Source organism: Nilaparvata lugens, chromosome 7 (genome assembly GCF_014356525.2).
Source record: "Nilaparvata lugens isolate BPH chromosome 7, ASM1435652v1, whole genome shotgun sequence".
Classification (NCBI taxonomy): Eukaryota; Metazoa; Arthropoda; class Insecta; order Hemiptera; family Delphacidae; genus Nilaparvata; species Nilaparvata lugens.
In genome coordinates, this window is record NC_052510.1 from 41,361,585 (window position 1) to 41,368,836 (window position 7,252).

Here is a 7,252-nt window from a genome sequence, read left to right on the forward strand (position 1 = left end):
AGGATTGCTATTCTATCCTGTCATTTTCGACATCTCAGAATACGCTTCTGATCAACAAAAATATACATATTTGATTAAAGATGAAATTCAAATTTGTCACAAGAGTAACTTACTGCTTTCACCTGAACGTTTTCTTGGAGAACTGGATTGAAAAATAAGGAGAAATATTATTCTGGGAATTTTCAAGGCAGCTTTTAACTTATGGAGCCTGTGTATAACGATTCAATATTAAATGGATATATTTTGTTCAGTGGAGCTTATGGTATAACGAACTGAATCATTGTCATTCTATTTCCATTAATGCAGGAATAAAATGAAAAATTATTCAATTGAAAATTGGAACTTAAAACTCTCAACTGTATCAGGAGAATTGTATGGTCCGTTCTTAGGGGAGAAGATATGATACTCCATGTGAGGAAAGTGTGAACGGAGAGTATCAATCAAACTTCTCTTCTTCTAGTGGAAAGAGCACAGAAATGTTTTTGAATAATAAGGGCACAAAGTGATTCCTTTCCACCAAAAGAATCTGAGCCTGAAGGCCGGGGAATCTCATTCATGGGATTTATTCCTTTATCCTTCAACAGATTATTCGACCATGAGTTACATGTCGCATCTTCTAACTGGCTTATGAAGAAATGCTTCTTATCAATTTCATCAGTGAACCATTCCAAAATTGATGGTCTATGGATCATTGATCCAGCCAATGAACGTGGTAGTGATATATCAATATCACTGTCGGTAGTGATTATATATAAACCGTATTTTCTCATATTCAATCATCATATTATTTTATGAACTCAGTCATTGCTTGTGATAGTAATATCACAATCCCATTCAAGTCTGATATGAGAATAAATCATTGTATTCATAATCTGATAATCCCATAAATGTATTTTTCAACTGAATTTTATTAAGTTGAAGAGGAAGATATCAATCTCTAGAAGAGGTTGATTCCATAAATCATCACTGCGAGGACTTGTAGGCGTGATTCTCATTGTTAAAGTTCGATAAGTAAATGTCGATTGAAAGTGAAAGAAAAAGTGCACTTTATCATCTTCGTAAAAAAATAGAACATACAATATTATTTCCATTGTTGGAGTTCTCCGCATCACTTTTCAGGAGAAGATTTTTATGATAACTTCTAGAACCAGTTACACACAAAATCGGTTTTGAACATTCAACCTTCTTCCTCTTTTTAGACTAAGTGATATAGGTTTTTTATTCCAAAATCAGATTGTAGAGATTAGTAGATGAATAAGCAAATCATTGAAAGTTACCATACGTTCCCCGTACGACAATCAATGATGAATGACTAGTAAGTCTTTTTCCAATTTTAACAAATAAGTTTTTTTCTGTAGAATGAAATAAAGTATACGAATGATAAATTCAATCAACCTCAATCGATTGAAAAGATGCATGAATTCCAACCATTTCAAATATCGTTTTCAATTCGATTGAGAGTGCAACAGATGAAACTTATCATATCGTATTCAGTATTGTGCCTCTGTATTGTTTTTCGCTCTTTCAAAATTGAAATGTGGGTGTTTTTCTATAAGTTTCAATTCTATATTGCATGTTGGATAAAAATGTATACCTAAATCTTATCATACTACTTAGAATTTGAATGTAAAAGCAGGAAAAAGCTGAGCAGGTACGAGAGTTTTGCCCTGGCTTTTTCTACAGAAACTGTTTCTGTACAATTTTCTCCAAATCTATGGTTATATAGAAAAACACATATAGAATCGACAAGAAAAATTCTTTCGCGGTTAATTCCTGAAAAACGACCATTTGACTGGACAATTATCTCTACCCTCAGTCTTGAAACTCTTCACATTTCTCCGAAGATAATTCGTTTTCAATATCCTATTGGAAATTCTCTTCAGTATTCAATCGGCATTCCAATAACGAGGATGTTGGAAAAGATAAGATAAGGAGATAAGATGAGAAGATAGGATCAATTCATATCGATTGAAGATAAGATGTGGGAGATAGCTAAATCCATATTGATTTATCGGGAAGTATGGGAATGTAACTTTTCTGTTTTATTTATTTATTTTTTTTTTGGAAACTCCGCCACACTTTGATACGAATAATAGGCCTCTTATCCGCCTATGATTTGATTTGTTATTTATATTATTATCATTCTTCCTCTGTTTCTTATTTCAAATTGTTAAGGGGAAAAATTGAATGAGAGAATTGTTTCTCATTGATTGACGTAAAAATAAATATTAAACTTTGTCGGGCTCCCATACTTCTCAAATTCTTGTTAGAAATTCTCATACTCATGTATCATGGCTTGCTACCTTACATATTTTCCACTATCATCTCAACTATCTATCATTCGATTATATAGGTACATTTAGGTCTTTACCTTGAGATACTAACAACATTTTTATGACAGAATTCTCGAAAAGTTTTAAGATGAAAAGCGTTTTAACTTCATAAGTAGTGAACTTATTCAAAGGCAGAAGGATTTTGGGAACCTTCCCAATTTCTTGAACTCCAATATCTTTACCCGAGGAACGAGGAACGATGTCACTACCAATTTATCATGTATTTTATCTACTTCATTCCCCTATAGAGAATTTATTATGATACAATAGAAATATATTTCTCTTTTCCATTGAAAAGAAAGAGAAGTTTTTCCATTTCAGCAAGAATGAGAGAAGAGATAACTTCTTCAACTCTTTGTAATATAGTACTTCCACTTATACATCCCTCACTTCTCATATCCAAATTTCAATGATGATACATATTATTCATTATAAATTGGAATATCATATTAATCAAAGTATTTGATTTGATAATGAAAGTATTTTATAAATCTGTTTATCAATTGAATATCATTATGACTTTTTGATATAAGAAAACATTATAAAGAATCTTTGTCAAGATCTTAAAATCTACTCCACACAACCCTCCCGTCTTCTACTACCTAAATCTCACCATCATACATATTTTTTATTTCAAATTTCAATGAAAAAGTTTAAAGAAGTATGAATATGAAGAGCGTTTTACCTTGATTAGTGGCGTTAGTATGACAGGACGTCCACCACACACTGGTAAGGGCAGGAGCGTCGCTCGGCGTCTTTTATAGAGTCGCCAACCTGTGGATCTAAGCACTGCGCATGCGCTGAACTCACTTTGGCGACGCGGGCCGGCGTCACTCACACCCTTCCTCCCACTACCCACACAACGCAGACCCACGTTGGGGCGAGTTCGGGTTTATGGGTTGGGACTCAACTCAACCCATGTTGGGGGGCTAACAGAGGTCTCAATTGAACCCATGTTGGAGCATGGTATCAATGGAGGTTTGTATGAGGGTCTTGTTTGAGTGGCTACAAATTTCTCTTAGGGGTAAGGTATGACTGAGAAGTTTTATTTGTTGATGAGCCTTATTTGAAAATTCTATTGCTATGAGGTGCACACAGAAAACGGTCAGGCGTTCCGCATTCTTGGAAATTGAAGTTAATTATTGAATAAGTGTGAAAGAGAGTCGCTTATCGTATTATTGGTTCGTTCCTGAAGCAACCGATGCAGGCTCTCTGTGAGTATCTTGTTTTTTGAAATTGAAAAATTCAACAGGAGAACTTGTATTTGACGCTCGCCAATTGTCTTGAACCTTCGAACTCGGAACGCCTGAGCGTTCTCTGTGTGCACTCACCAATGACGTAAAAGTTGTAATGCGCATTATAGTCTACTCACGTTTTTATCTTTTCTCCTAGTATTTCATCCATGTGGAGTAGCAGAAGACATGTCCTTTCAAGGATATGATTCCAAATGAAAATGCAACTGTAGCAGCTCAATGCTACAAATTCATTTTTGAACTCATTTATTTATTGCACTTTTCCATTCAGAAGAATAAGAGACACTTGACCTATCCACAACCTTTTACAAACACTTCAATATTCTGCCGTGAGAAATCGATATGGGCATTAGGAATGCGGGAAGACGGTCTTGACAGTCAAAGACTAAACAAACAAGCATTTCAATGAATATTATGTAGCTCTCAAATATATGTGTGACTCACATGGCATTTCCTTCTTGAAAATTTCAATTTGGTGAGCAAACTTGGAAAACCGCTGTAGCTTCTTCGGTCGAATGAGAATATGGTCTCTCCCACTTTCTCACTCTATTACAGTCCCTCCCACACTTTCTCTTTCATTCTCACATACTCTCTCCCTCTTTCACTCTCTGAAGTTGAGTCAGCTAATGTAAACACATGTTGAAATTACTCCAGACTCACAATTTGATATATGGAGCTTTTTGTCATAATATATTGCTATTCTATTACAGTTTTTCTTTGCAGTTTCTTGTTCGAATTAGTAGTGATGAATTGAACCAGACTTATGAGTACTGAAAACTGGACTTATGAGTAACCAGACTCTGGTTACTGAGTAAGCAGACTGATGAGTTTGTGAGTACTAGGAGGTTGAGTTTTGCAAGAGAGTCGAATTATTCAATGAATATCTGTAGCCAAGATTTCACAATATAGTTTCTTCAATGTGTTTCCTGTTCAGCCAATCGTAAAGCTCGCAGTCCTGTCATGCCGACTAAAAACACCTCGTGTGACAGTTGAAACACCTCGCCCTGATAATTGAAAGAAACTTATATAATGAGTTTAATTTACTAATTTTGCAAAATCATGTTTAACAGTACAATTACAAAAGAGTGAACTGTTATACAATGGAGTCTCTAATTATGTTGTTTTAATGATAATATATTAATTGATAATTTATCAGAACTAGCTGTAGACATACCCATTTGTTTACTAATTGAAGTTTATCGGAGATCAGTTCATTGAATGTGTTTATCCTTCCTGATCTTTTTTCTGTAGGATCCTCCATTCTAATCGAATTTATACATCCACTTTGGTAGATTTTAGGATGTTTTTCCATTGTATTCTCTGTCCATATCATTCTCTACCTTCCAATCATTTTGAAATCTTACATCAACATTAAATTTCTTCACAGATACATTTTTCTCTTTCATTATTGAAAGGCATTTGATCCATTTTCAAACAGCAATTTCGAGAAGATTCAACTTTGTGTTTCTCAGTCTCTCTGTGGTGTGTGTGTGTGTGTGTGTGTGTGTGTGTGGTGTGTGTGTGTGTGTTGTGTGTGTGTGTGTGTGTGTGTGTGTGTGTGTGTGGTGTGTGTGTGGTGTGTGTGTGTGTGTGTGTGTGTGTGTGTGTGTGTGTGTGTGGTGTGTGTGTGTGTGTTGTGTGTGTGTGTGTGTGTGTGTGTGTGGTGTGTGTGTGTGTGTGTGTGTGTGTGTATGTGTGTGTGTATGTGTGTGTGTGTGTGTGTGTGTGGTGTGTGTGTGTGTGTGTGTGTGTGTGTGTGTGTGTATGTGTGTATGTCTGTGAACACGATAACTCCTTTCCTAATTAACCGATTAACTTGAAATTTTAAACTTAAGGTCCTTATACCATGAGGACCCGACAGTAAGAAATTCGAAAAAATTCAATTCAAGATGGCGGATAATTACTAAAAAACCATGTTTTTCACGATTTTCTCAAAAACGGCTCTAACGATTTTATTCAAATTTATACCATAAATAGTTATTCATAAGCCCTATCAACTGACATGAATCTCATTTCTGGGAAAATTGCTGGAGCTGTTTTTCACGGTTTTCTCGAAAACGGCTCCAACGATTTCCTTTAGATTTATACCATGGATAGCTATTTATAAACCCTATCAACTGACATGAGTCTCATTCCTGGGAAAATTGCAGGAGCTCCGTAATATTCTTTAGAAAAATGGCGAATAGTTACTAAAAAAACATGTTTTTCACGATTTTCTCAAAAATGACCTGACCGATTTATTTCAAATTCATACCCTCTATACTCATTTATCAGCTCCATCATCTGGCATGAGTCTTTTTCCTGGGAAACTAATGGGGTCCACCTCATCCTTGAGAAATGGACTTTGTAAACTCCCTCTCGTGCATGAGATAGGTAGGTAGAGCAGTTTATAAAAAGAACACATAGTCGAGATATTTCATCTGTAGAACAGCTGTTTCGACGATTTTTAAAAAAAATCATCGAATTTCACAATTTACACAAAGAAAAAAGTGCTCTGAAAACAATTATATATGCACATATACAGTAGTCTGATCGTAGTTTCAAACATGTTGCCGCCAATCGTCATTATGTTATTCCCCTAAATTATTCTCGTTTAAGAATGAGGCTTACAGTTCAATGAGCAAGGAAAGTTGTGTGAGGGTACCACACCAGATTTTTCTCTTTTATTATTGAAAGGCATTTGATCCATATATATATTCAAACAGCAATTTTGAGGAGATTCAACTTTGTGTTTCTCAGTCTCTCATTCATAACCTATCTACTTGACCCATCATTCGTTTTCCCTTATCAACAACCACTTTTCTACCATCCATTCCCATGGAGATCTATCGTTCCAATATTTATTTCTGTTCTTGCTCCAAATTGCTTTTGATCTAATTTCATTCATATATTATATTTTCTAGTAGTCATGATACTACTGTTATATATTCTCACAAATCAAATAATTTTTTCGAACTATTTCCACTATATTCGTCTTTCCTCACCTATTTATTTGTCTACTATTCGCTACTACCCACGCTACTATTATAATTGAATTCAAATATAATTTGGTCGAATCAAACAATAAGATACAATGTAATAAATACATTTTCTACAAGTTCTTCCTCCTTTGATGAAGATCTAGTTCGTAACGATCCTTCACCTTCACAAAACGGCAATGGTCAATTGCCAGAATAATCTTTGTATTGGCGGTATATTTTTCTCCTCCTCCTCCTCCACACCAGATTCGAATCACACGAAGGATGATATCATGATTGATTATACTGGTCCTCCTTTCATCCTTTCTTCTTCCCTCTCCCTTCACCATCCGTTTCCCCTATTTTCTTCCCATTTCAACTATCAGATTACTTTTCTTTGTGTATCACTTTCATCGATGCTTTTCCCAACCCTATAGCTGATTACCTTCTTACATCATATTCTCCCCATTCTTCTTCTGCACTTCCTTCTCTTCTTCTTCTTCTATTTCTTCTCCTCATTGATCCTCTCCTTTCGTATCTCATACAATACGGAATTCTATGGGAAACCTTATTCAAACGTCCATTATTACCACTTAATCTTAAATTCATTTCTCTCACACAGCAGGACTCATTACTGAAATTGCATTGGACAAGCATAGTCCTATCCAGAGAATCAGATCAATCAATCTAATATATTCAACCTGTCCTT

General features: G+C 35.2%; 1 protein-coding gene across 1 annotated transcript in view; it reads right to left on the reverse strand.

Annotated features, from left to right (window-relative positions):
- The window catches only part of LOC111057907, a 191,564-nt gene extending 188,447 nt beyond the window's left edge, over positions 1-3,117 (reverse strand). Inside the window, exon 1 of the mRNA XM_039432792.1 lies at positions 3,019-3,117. The gene's annotated coding sequence lies outside the window, so the exon portion shown is untranslated. The remainder of the gene's footprint in view (positions 1-3,018) is intronic.
- Between the last annotated feature and the right edge of the window lie 4,135 nt (positions 3,118-7,252).